Genomic DNA, 12,558 nt, shown 5'->3' with positions numbered 1-12,558 from the left:
CTGCCGGTCAACAGCACGAATGAAGAGGACCCTGACATATTCGAATATGTAGAAAGGGCAGAAGAGGTGCGACAACTCGCACGGAACCGCATCAATCAATCGCAAGGCGTCGACGCGCACCGTTACAATCTAAGACGAAGGGACGTTCAGTACTTCCCTGGAGACCAAGTGTGGGTCTGGACGCCTGTACGTGCACGTGGCCTATCATAAAAGCTTATGCGGCGCTATTTTGACCCTATTTTGACCCTTTTCGTCAGGTAGGCCCATTAAATTATGAAGTGATTCCTGAAGGTCAAGTATGCACAACACAACGCAGAAATCTGCAGCACGTTGTACATGTAGTACGGATGAAACCGTACTACGACAGGAACTGAACAAGTGAACTGACTCACGTTGTCTAACACAAGAACAAGTGATATTGTTTAGACACTGTCAGCCGGCTCTATCCATCGGGGCTATGCGTGCTAGGAGGGGGACTAATGCCACAGCTCGACTATCGTAGAAGACGCGTGCCACAATTCACGTTCTTAAAAGCCGAGAAGGAAGAAGCAAGAAAGCCGCGCCTAGGAACGCCGTTCTGCACGCGCCACGATGCTACGCCACGGGACCGGCACGAGACTCGAGGGGCAGAGGAAGGGACCGACGAAGTTGGAGTCAGCGAGCAGGAGACATTTTTGGCGGACCATTTTTAGCTTTGAGTTTACGGGCACAAGTTCGCCCTAAATAAAAAGTTTATATAGTACAGGTGCTATATTTTTTCGTAACAATATACAGACATGTCATCATTAGTGTAGGCTTTCGATTGTTTGAGGGTCTTGCAGCCACCACTGCATTTCTTATTTCTTAGTGTTTTGTCGTTCTCCGCAATTGAGGTTCATAGCTCGTTGCCGTCGCTTCACAGCCATTTTTGTGCTCACTGCTGTCTTCATTTTTAGTCAACCAGTGCGGTGTTGCAGGATTTACCGAATTCGTATGGCACATGCTTATTTATGACTTCTTGGGCCAACTGTTGCTTTGTGTATTTTAGTGGGCCAGTGGTGGGTAATGAGATCTGCCGAGTCCATGCAGCAGATACCCGTTTACAAGAATGATAGTTTTCTGCTGGGCCAGACACACAGCTTGCAGCTAGCTATAGCGCACGTGATTGAATCGCAACTGTGGTGGCTGCATTTTTGATGGAGGCAATAATGCTGTGGGCCCATGTGCTCATATTTGGGTGCACGTTAAAGAAGCCCAGGTGGTCGAGTTTTCCGTAGCCCTTCACTTTGGCGTTGCTCATAGTCATATGGTGATTTGGAGACGTTAAACCCCACATATCATCTTCATCATCATGCAACTTCACTGTTTAAAGGAAAGAATAGAGTAAATAGAGTTCGTGTGATTCGGCACTCGGAACATTATCGCGTATGGTCTTTCCCTATGTGTTCGCTTGTTTTGTTTTTTTTACTGGTCGTCCCGCGGAAATTCCGCCTGAGCCACGTCACAAGTCAGGCCGAAGCCTTGCCAAGCTTGTAGGCTGTACTTTGGTTTTCTTGTCACGTCTCGTGCGCAAACGAAGAAGCCTTCATTCTTAGAAGCAAATCCCGTAGGGCACTTTGGTTGTTACTTCCTACAGCTGAGCATTAGGAGAGCTGAGACGGGAAGCACATGTGACATCTGTTTCAGCCATTGCACAAAATCGGTGCAGCTGTTTCTTATACACTGGATGCTTAAGCTGTTCTTTCAGGCTCTGCAGAATAGGGAAACATCATTGGCATGACACATCTGCTGCGTACCCGTTAGTTGCTGAAGAATGGTGGCTTTATGAATTCGCCTTATGTCTAAAGTTGTGAAATTTTAATATTCACTAAAAGACGTTTTAAAGAGATCAGGTGATGTCGATAGAACATTCGTGAGCAGTGTTCGACCTATTTAGCCATTTTGAGAGCAAAAAAATTTTATTTCCGCTACGCAAACACCTGAATGTCAGTATAGCATCATCGATTATGCAACCTCCTTTGTAGTGTTTCTTTTGGCAAGATTGGCTCTAACATTTGTAGTTGAGCCTCTGACTTTTGGAGTGAAATATAATTACCTATAAGTTTGTAGGCCTTGCCTAAGGCCATTCAAACGTGTGAACAAAGATAATTTATTGCAGGAACTTCAAAATGGCTTTGCCAGCTCCATTTTGTTCTTTGCTTGAGTGCTATTTCGGGTACCGGTAAAAAGTAATTTACCCATTCATCATCACAGTCAGTCTATCCAATGTTAATATCTGGATTGAAGCCTTTTTCAGTTTTTTTAGTTCACATTGGCCTAATTGAGAAAAACTAATGTTTACCAACTAATTGAGAGAACTTTTGGCATAATACTTTGTAGTCCTTATCGGGAGCACTTCGTAAGGGTGCATGTTGCTTTAATATTTTTATCTTTCACTACACGAAACATTTTTTTCCACACTTGGAAAGTACATGCTATAACAATAACCACTAAAGCTTATGTTTTCACACCCACATTACATACAAATTAGAAAACTGCTTATGTCTTCTAGGACTGAACTGTAACGTAAAATGCCTCTTGTTGTAGGTTTACGTCGGGAGGCACCTCTTCTTATATTTTCTTTGCCACGACGGAGAAGGGGCTTGCTTCTGTTGCTTGCTTTCTGGACCCAGGATGGTGGGAGGGTGAATAGCAATTGAAAGTTCCTAAATGCCGAAAAACTCTGGCGGAGGGCACTTGTCACCAAGTGCAAGGCAACCCAGGTCACTGCAATTGCCTTCTGTGAGATCAGGGCTGTTGGGGAAAGGGCTTCCAAAGTTTTGCTCTAAGAGGGCTGGATATTTGCAGAAGGGGCCTTGTTTTTCTACCCAATGGGTGCACAGTCTCACATCAGCTCTTACCACATACATCCCAGTGCCAGCAGAGCTTGGCACGCTATAATAATTTTTTCAGCTATGATTACAGAATTTGGGGAAATACTTAAGGCTTTGGGACATGGTGCCCTAAGCCAATTTTGCGTGAAGGTTACCAATTATGTGCGTGGCTTAGAAGCCTTGTTTCAAAACATTTTTTTCCTATTGATAATTATGAATTCAATCAGGGGCACTGCATTGGAAGCTTTCGTTCGGCTGTGGATAATATCTTTCAGAATTCGTATGAGCGCTGCAGAGTAGTTGTTGGTATCATGTCCTCTTATGAAAATTCCAGCCCGGTAAAGGAGCACCCACTCATGTTTCTGCTCCGAAAATTCCCTTGAACTATTTTAACATAAGAGGTATGAGGTGAAAACTGCAAGTGTGCAATAGCTCCCTTGAGCTCATTCTTGTCTTTAGCATAACGAATCTGAAATAGAGACTGAAAAAAAAAATGATGCAGATGGAAGGTGATTTGTAATTTTTCATCGAGCAAAGCGTCGCTGCACTTGCAAAATCTCGTTGTCTTGCAAGATTTTTAGATTTTGCTGAGCTATTTATGTATATGAGTGTTTGCTTTCTGCAGGATGCGTTTTTCCCGAAGAACAAGGAGTAGTTCATGACCCAACTAACTGAAGGCAGTGGCGAAGAAGCTACTCTGTATCAGTATATATCCCATTGGTGAGTTTGGAAGGGCTTTATTATTCATACCTCATAGGAAAGCAGCAAGATAAAACAATTGTGTATCTATTGGCGTAGTTCTAAATCGTGCTTTCAATCCTGTTACACTGCTGTGTAAGCTGAGAAATCGCATTACATTAACACCCAGTGATTCCTGCTCATAGAGTTCACATTGTTCAATGTACCAAACTGTTGACAGTGTCAGTGATTGAGGGAGGCATGTAAGGTTTGCCTGGCACGAGTGGAATCTCGTTAACCAGATTCGCACACTAAGTGTGTGACATGCGCTTTAATTTTTGCTTGCTTCACAGACTTTCTCCTTGTTACAGCGCTGAAATACAAATATTCTGCAGTAAGTGTCATCAGATTGTTCCCCCATCAGATGTAGTCATGACAGCACTGAAATACTGAAGAACACTTGCATGCTTGTCGCATGGGTTGTGCCCTCACTTGTACAGTATCAGTGTTAGCCCCATGTTTCTGTGGAGATTTAGCTTAAAGGCCAACTAAACAACGTAGTCCCAAAATTGTAACAATGAGAAATATGTGCACTTACACAATTTGAAAGTGCTACTACAAGAATATAGTGCTTTCATGCTACAGTTATAGGAGTTGGAACATCTGTTTCAGCTGGTTTTATATTTTTCCACGGCCTCGGAATTGTTCTCCGCTATAAGTTATAGGAGTTAGAACATCTGTTTCAGCTGGTTTTATATTTTTCCACGGCCTCGGAACCGTTCTCCGCTATAAGAAGGAGAAAACGTAACCTATCATTGTGACTCTACTTTTTTGACGACGTGACTAGACATCAGCAATACGTCATAAGCACATAGCTAAGACTGAGCAGGACTTCTCCCACATAAGCACGCGTCATAGCAGCGCAGGCGGAAAGCGTGGTGCGAGCAAAACCCTTTCCCAAGCGGTAAAGTGCAGTGAAACACCTCTTTATGTCGGAAGCTTCTGTTATGGCAATGCCACTTTTCCCGGTACTACAAATCGGCAGAGGGCTCTACAGGAAACTGATAAAAGTAGACTGCGCGAGCGAAACTGCATCAACCCAGGAACAAGGCGTCGTTTTGTAGGATAAAGGACCAATCGATGAGCTCAGTGGTACGTGACATTGCCCATGTACATGATTTCGTCTCTGCGCATATCAGGGCGATTAGTGAGGTACGGGAAATATTTCTTCAAATTACTAGTCTGCACAAAGCACCACACTTTGATATTCCGAAAATGTTATTGCCACGGTACACTGTGCAAATTGGTGAGCTTGTTTTAGGGCTGTACACAAAAATATTAGAGCCTCCTTACTGGTTTTCTAATTATTGCAAATGGTTAGTTACTAGGGTTCACCATAATATTTTTAGTCATTCTTCACCTATCCTAATTAAGTTCGCAAACCTTGTTCTAGACCTGCATGCTCGCTTCATTTCGAGCTTAAACATACTAATAGAGATCAATGAGTAGACGGCAAGCCGAGCCACTAGAGTGCTATGCTTTATTAAAGGGACTCTGAAATGGTCTTGACAATTATACAAACACAATGGGCCTGTTGACCAAGTCATAATGGCAATTTACAGACTACTTTTAGCTCTCCTCATAAAATTTTCAATTCATTACAACATTTGAAGCTGCATATTGTTCCACATCAGTGAAAGTCAGGCAATCGCAATTCGCCGGCGTGTCTCACATGTTGAGGCTAGGCAATTTAGGGAGAAAAAGATTGTAAGAATAGAATTTTTCATGTGGTCTTCTTAGAGGGCGTGCTTCTAAGTTTGTACTGTGAATGATTTGATGTTGCTCTAGCCTAAACACTCCCGAAACTTTGAATACTGTTTCAAGGTTCCTTTAGAAACTTGAGCTTAAAACCGAGGATTTTTTACTAGAGAATTTGCTATCCTGTATACACACTTGCTTAAAATTTTCAGCTCTATGAGTGATTAGACGTGATTAGGTTCAAAACTGTTTTAGTTTTAGGAATCAGTATTCGATAACACTCCACAGCCTCGTCCTCATTCAGGTGACTGATAAGTCTGCTGAGTACGATTAACGTATTTGTAGGAATTTCATGGACTAAAAAAGATATGACTCAGTAAAAATTGTACTGGTTGTGCTGACATTGAGCCATCAATTTCAGGACATACACCATATATTCTCACACATAAGTTCCTCCTACATAAAAACCACACCCCTTACTTTAACAATGCAAGAAGAAAAATTACACATGTAAACACACATAAAATTATCCCCCATATTGTATTTCAAACATAGTTTTTTCTTTGTTTTTTTGCTGGTTATAAGCAAGAATATATTTAGATGATGTACTTGAAAGTTTCACCTGTACTTTTATTTTTTCATGTCAACCAGGGAAACACATAACATAAATGTCAAGCAAGCGTCTCCCTCCCTTTTTTGTGAGATCGCAAATAAGCGGCCTTACCTGAGCAAGCCCTCTTCTTTCTTCTCCCATGCGGCCACCTTTTATTTCAAGAAAAGTATCACTTATCTAGAAAGAACCACAAGAATGAGTACAATGAATGCATACAAATTGTTATGTATAAAATAGTACGTGAATAAAGCATATTATTGAGATGATGAATGGGTCGTTTCTTTTGTTATTTTATCGGCTCTCCCACCACCATCTTGAATTTTAATCCAAGACAGAACAAGCACCAGCCTAAAAATCTGGTCGGATAATCTTTCACTGTAGCGGGGGCACTTGCGTGGCATTTCACAGTTAGAAAACAGTATTATAGGAAGAAAAAAGCCTTACAAAAATTAAAACAGTCATATTGTAACATGTCTCATGTAAAACTACAATTTTCATTTTGTGTTTTTTGAACATCAGCACCAATTTCGAACCTTCTGGAAACACTCCATATACAGACGACGGTCATCTCTCTTTACATTATTTCGTCCAGGTGTCAGCCATCGCCCATCTGCCTGCAAAACATGAAAGGAACACAGAAGCTGTTTCGCAGATTGCCACGTGTGTGTAGGGCGCCCTTCTCCGCACTAGAATTATCATTCATAAAGGTTTGCGGGGCCTGCCGGTAAAAAGTTTGGTAAATAATGCTTTCAACTTATCGTAAATACAATAACTTTCTCTGTATGATTCGAATAGTTTATGTGCCACACGCTGCAGTTAATTTACGACCTGCCTCTTTTTTACTCTTGTCTTGCCTCCGATTTTTTCTCATATTTTTATTCCCAATTGCTGATTCCTCAGTGTAGGGCAGTCAACCGTGCTTACATTTGAACTTATCACATCATAGTAGTAAAACAACTTGGGCTAGATGCTGATCAAATAGTAAGTGTGCACCATAATGCGAAGAAAAAAACACGAGGTTGCTGTAATATGCAAAGATTTGTACCTGCTTGTTGCCGAAGCAAAATTTGAATCTTCGCTTCACAAGCTTGAAGGCTGTGGCATACTCCACCCTGCTCTGGGAGCTGTCAACCAGTACTGCTATGGGCACCGCCTCGACCTTTATTATTGTCAGCAGCACGGTGGCTGTGCTTCCATCTGCGTCACACGACGATGTCGAGCCAATAAATATAATGTTTTGTGCCGACTCCAGAAGCTGGGCTCGACGCATAATTGCTGTGACAATGAGGACAGCCCAGCCGTTGCTGAACAGGCTACTTGTGAGCACATTTGCGCCTGCATATTCACAGTAACGAGCACACAAATGTTAACTGATTTGCCATACTACTGTTGATAAACTGAAAACATAGCCAAGAGATGCATAAACTTGCACTTTTTATCTTTTAATTATGCATCATTATTCTTTGCCCTAAAACAACATTTCATCTGGAGGCACCTGTACATAAATGTTCCTTTTTAGTAAGGACAATAAAACAGACTGGCCAATGTTAGTGTGCCATGGCTTTTAGTAGAAGTGCACTAATCATGGAAATAAAAATTTACATTGTTTTGAAGTGAGCACTGCATCTGGAGCTTTTTTGTCACTTAAGTGCTGTTTACAATTTTTAGCTCCGTACCAACTCATGCAAGTGTCTGTTTTAGCACAAAAGCGGTCAATATTAGCTAGGTTTCACTGAAACGGCCTTCAAGAGCGTTTCGCGATGTCTCATGGGAAAACTGTAGGTGCTGTCCTGAGATTGCATTTTGGGTATCCACACATATCCACACATTATTTTATTGTGAGTCTTCACTTTTCCTTCTTCAGTGCAGTAATTGTAGGTACAGCTTGCATGCCTATTTCTTTCACATAGTTATTGGAGTTTGATTGCAATGGTTCTGCTCATTTTTATACGTTTTTTTAATCGAGAAGCCTCACAGTGCACTGCTCTTGCACTTTAGTAAAGCATGTATAGTAGCGCTTATTGATGGTTTCTGGGTATTTTAGGTACTTGCAATACCTGTGTGAAAGTTATGTAGTGTGAAGACAAGCACTGTCCTCCTCATGCAGCAGTCAAAACTAGTGCCTTTATGAGAGGATTTTTAAGTGATAAGGGGCTTCATTTCATATTACCTGCAAAAGCAGCGTATGACATTTTTTTGTAATTTTTCTACTGGTACTTTGTGTGTGAATTCCATGAATCCTACAATCTTCTACACAAGGCTTGTGTTCCTTTCTCTCTGCTAATGTATGGTAGCACATTGGTTCCTCCCATCTGGAGGATTGATACAAGCAGCTCATGCACGTTAGGATTACAATTTGTACCTGGTTGGAATCTTACAACTGTTCTAGTTGCTGTATATTTTGAAGCATCATTCTGATGAGCTTCGGCTTTTCTGTTCACAGTAACAGCTTACCACTATTGACCACTACTGCTTTTTAATAATTAAGGAATAGTGAAATGTGCAGCAAGTAACATCTCATTTTCTGCAAATATGTACAGTAAACCAATGATTGCTACAAGTGACATTAGGATCTTTTGAGAAGTTTAGGCTTCGTTGTGGTCAACCTGCTTGCATGTCTGGTTGATATGCTACACTGACTTACCTATAGCAGCATACTCGTCCATATTCTCTGGGATACTTTGGAAGGGGATTTACCGATGGGCCATGTTTTTGAGTTCTCCACTCATCCTGCCAATGGTAGCCTTTCATGCTGATGAGATTATTGCTGCCATTGGCTAGCAAGAGAGGGCCATCAGACTACTCAGAACGAGATTCTTCTTGGCTCCGAATAGCATAGGCCGGCCCCAAGTCACTCTCCAAATATGCAATGAAATTATCCTTTGGTTGCTGAATGAGATGCAGCATGCGCAATGCTTTTACTGATTGTGTGCTGTGATTGTGTTCGTTTTTCAATTTTATGAGTATTTGTAAAAGTGGGGGCCCGAACATAAAAGCATCATTTTTTGTGTCTCTGATCAATTACTTTTATTTTTATGAAAATTTTGGCAGGGCAATTTTTGTTTAGTTTTTCAAGCTTTGTGGCGGTTTTATTAAGACTATTATGTTGGCATATCCACACCTTTTGGAAGACTATCCTACTATAAAAATATAATTGTACACATAGAGGCCTTCACTTCAACGGGGCTACAAGTACTCGGAGCAGATTCAGCTTACATTATGCACAACAATGTGCAATGATATTGAGAAAATTAATATTTCAACACAAACTTCATGAAAGAAGAAAACACTACCCAGTCAAAAATCCACAAGGCCATGTCTGGTTTGTTTTTCTAGTTCACACCAGAGCGGGAATTCAGACCTGGTTTCTGAAGTATATGGCTGATCTGGTGCGTACGGTGGTTTTCTGGTGTGACATCGACTGGTGTCTTTCGGCAACACTCGAGCTGGTGTGTTTTGAGAAAACTGAGAAAACCCGGACTGGTGTGGTTTGGTAAGAACCAGGCTGGTGTGTTTTTCCACGACGGGTTCTCCTGTATGCCTTCTCTTTACGTAAACAAATATCTTGTGAATAAAAACATGTTATTTTGCGCGCCTATAGGCAAATACAACATGCTTGCACAGTAGTGTAGGACCGAAAATGACTTCTCTGCTTACTTTTTTTTCTCGTCTGAAATTGATCTTTTGGTAAACCTACATCGCTTTCTTTTGCACAAGGCTTCAGGCAGCACAGCAGGGCATGGAAAAGATGAACAATTATTCACAATATTGCCAGCTTGATAACTGCAGTAAATTTGTGCTTTTACTTTTAGAAAAAAAACATTAACAGTGAGCCAATATCTGGACTTTCAAATATATTTTGAAAGCACTTCGATTTCAATATTTTTCCACTAAAAATTTCCTATTAGAACTTCACGAGGAGACAAGTCAATGCCCAATTGACTGCGGCCCCTTGAGATTCTTTTTCAGCTTTACCTCATTCCAGACTCAAACTGCGGCAAAGCTGCCTTTCAGTCTATGATAACAATTGCATTGGTTTGAGGAAATGCTAGTGCCAACTTGGAGGTGCACTGCGTCATTACAGTCACGCCTTCATTTTTTTTGTTATGCTTCACCGCTTCATGGGCTGTGCTATGGGCACAATCATAGTGGCTCACAAATGCGCTGGTTTAATCCTGCTTGGCAGGGGTGGAAGCTTTATTTATTGTTTCGCACCAAAAGGTCAAAAAATTGTACGAACATTCTCACTATCTGAAATTTCAAGTGTTTTTATACACATACATCTGCAGGTCAGATCACGAACTCCACCAAATCAAAAGGGTCTCCACAGAAGTTGATGTGGGGGGGAAGCACTTTTTCACGCGTAAACTACTATCGACACCACATTGGTTGCACCAAATATGATAAATAAATGCAACCCCGTCTGCAATGCCTCATCCTTGATAAAATAAGAGAACACTTCCAGATCTTCACCAACTTTGGCAAAACAACAAGTCACACTCATATCACATGATATTGTGCTTAGGAATGTTTTGCAACATTTCTTCTGTAACCTAACTTCCAAGTATTCAAAAAAATTCCACAAATGTCCAGAAAAATTCGACTCACACGCAAACTTTAACATTAGAGATTGTTTCGCACACAAAGTTTGCATAATTGCACAGCTCTAAAATATAACACAACACAAATTCATTTAGTTAATTAAGAAATGCTTATTGCTGAACAACGGCAGTTGATTATGAGCTCACTAAGAAAACACTAGCAGTAAATATACATGTGTAAATAATCTTAAGTTGTTCTCATACAGTCTAACCAACCGAAATCTCATTTTTTAAAGTAGGACTATCGTTCAAATAAACCGTGACTAAGGGTAGGCTGACACATAATAAAACAGCAACAGCTGGAATGTCGATACAATCATGGATCACAGTTGAAGTTTTCCTTCTACAGACCACTAGAGACAATAGAAAACATGCAACAGGTACATTCCACCTAAATTTCAACAATACCAAATTATTTCTGTATGTAAATAATGACAAAAGCAAAGTAGCAATGCCTTTCAGCCTTCCTCCATCAGGCATGTAATGTCCGCAGATATAACTTGAACGCTCCAATGCGCGGCTTCGGCTCCTTTGAACTGAGATCAGCGCCACCAAGTGTTCAACATGATATGTTTGCTACACTTAAGAACAGATGCAGTGCACGTCGGTTTCACTAGTAAATTCATGTCTGCCCTACCGGCGGGTTGAATGCATTCACTTCGCATCCCGTTTACAGACCAGCCTCTGTCTACCTCATTGCGATGGTTGACCACTTGACCAAATGGGCTTCCTTGGAACTCCCATAAGCCGACTCTAGGCGGCCCTTGAGGGCATCACACCATTAGCTAGGTGAGCCTGCACACACATAAACTAAAAATTATTTCATTATAAAACAGCAAAACAGCACTGATTACTTCATACCGATAACCGAAATGATGCGCTAAGTTTCATAAGCTCTGAATTGCACTTAGCACTGAAACACATGTAGTAGAACCGCACTAGTTTATTCTTGAGAAGACCGTAATAAATGAACTTAAGAGCTGTAAAACAGGCCAATGAATGGATTACTTAACCACACAAAATTTATTTTAAATTCATACACCTAAAACACAATATGCAACACTTCCTGGAGAACTTACCTGATTAAGATAAGCAGCAAAAACTTCTGGAGCACTTGTATTGTCACATCAACTGGTTAGCTGCAAGCTGGTTAGCTGGTTAGCTGCAAATACCAGCTCCGTGAAAATTGTGGCACTCTTTCATGAAATGGTGGGTGTTGACCTTTGCACATACCGTGCTCGAATAGGCTGTTTTTCTACCTGTGTCAAAGTAGCCGAGACGCCTTGTTTTGTATTGCTTCGTGTGTGCAAACCTACAAGTGAGCTCCGCATGACAGGCTGATTAACACCAATATTGTTTTGCCTTGCACACTTGCTACTTTGTTCTGGGGACATTGAAACAAACCCGTGCCTGGATAAGGTTGACCAACTCTTCATAGCAGTTAAAAAAATTTGTGGCCTCGAATAAAAAATTTCAGAGAGACGTGACAGCAAAAGTAAAAGACATTCAGTTGAGTGTCACTGAAATAAAGTGAGGTCTCTCCAACCATAAAGGAAGCACAGATATTGTGGTTAACCTCTGTCAATCAATGGATGATATGGGACTACTGCTTGAGAATTCTCAAGATATGCTACACAGTATTGAATCCAAACAAACACAGCAATGTAACACGGCTGTTTATAGTGTTAACAACGGTATGCGCCGCAATTATTATATTTTCAAAGGTATTCTTCAAACTTCTTCATAAACGTGGAAAGACACTGAAGCGCTCGTGAAAGAATTTGTAATAAAACATTTTGGCTCACCAGCGGGTGACATTGAGGGCGCCCAGAGGTTAGGTGAACGTAAGAAGGATCACATTCGTCCTATCATTGTAAACTTTGTGAACTTTATTGATAAAAAGAACATCCTCACTTACGCTTTCAAACTAAAACACCTAAATTAGCGTGCCTGGATCGAGGAAGATTTTTCACCCAGGGTGCAGCAAATCAGAGAGAAACTCGGGGATTTCTTGCGAGAAAACACTAAACCATAAGACAGGTATAAACTACTATTC

The 12,558-nt window shown here is 41.0% G+C and overlaps 1 long non-coding RNA gene across 1 annotated transcript in view; it reads left to right on the top strand.

Annotated features, from left to right (window-relative positions):
- LOC142767805 (uncharacterized) overlaps positions 1 to 3,572 on the top strand; it is a 34,028-nt gene extending 30,456 nt beyond the window's left edge. Inside the window, exon 3 of the long non-coding RNA XR_012885130.1 lies at positions 3,478 to 3,572. This is a non-coding gene — a long non-coding RNA (uncharacterized LOC142767805). The remainder of the gene's footprint in view (positions 1 to 3,477) is intronic.
- Positions 3,573 to 12,558: the final 8,986 nt, after the last annotated feature.

The sequence above is a fragment of the Rhipicephalus microplus genome, chromosome 1 (assembly GCF_043290135.1).
Source record: "Rhipicephalus microplus isolate Deutch F79 chromosome 1, USDA_Rmic, whole genome shotgun sequence".
In the NCBI taxonomy this organism is placed as follows: Eukaryota; Metazoa; Arthropoda; class Arachnida; order Ixodida; family Ixodidae; genus Rhipicephalus; species Rhipicephalus microplus.
This window is presented reverse-complemented; position numbering and strand designations above follow the sequence as displayed.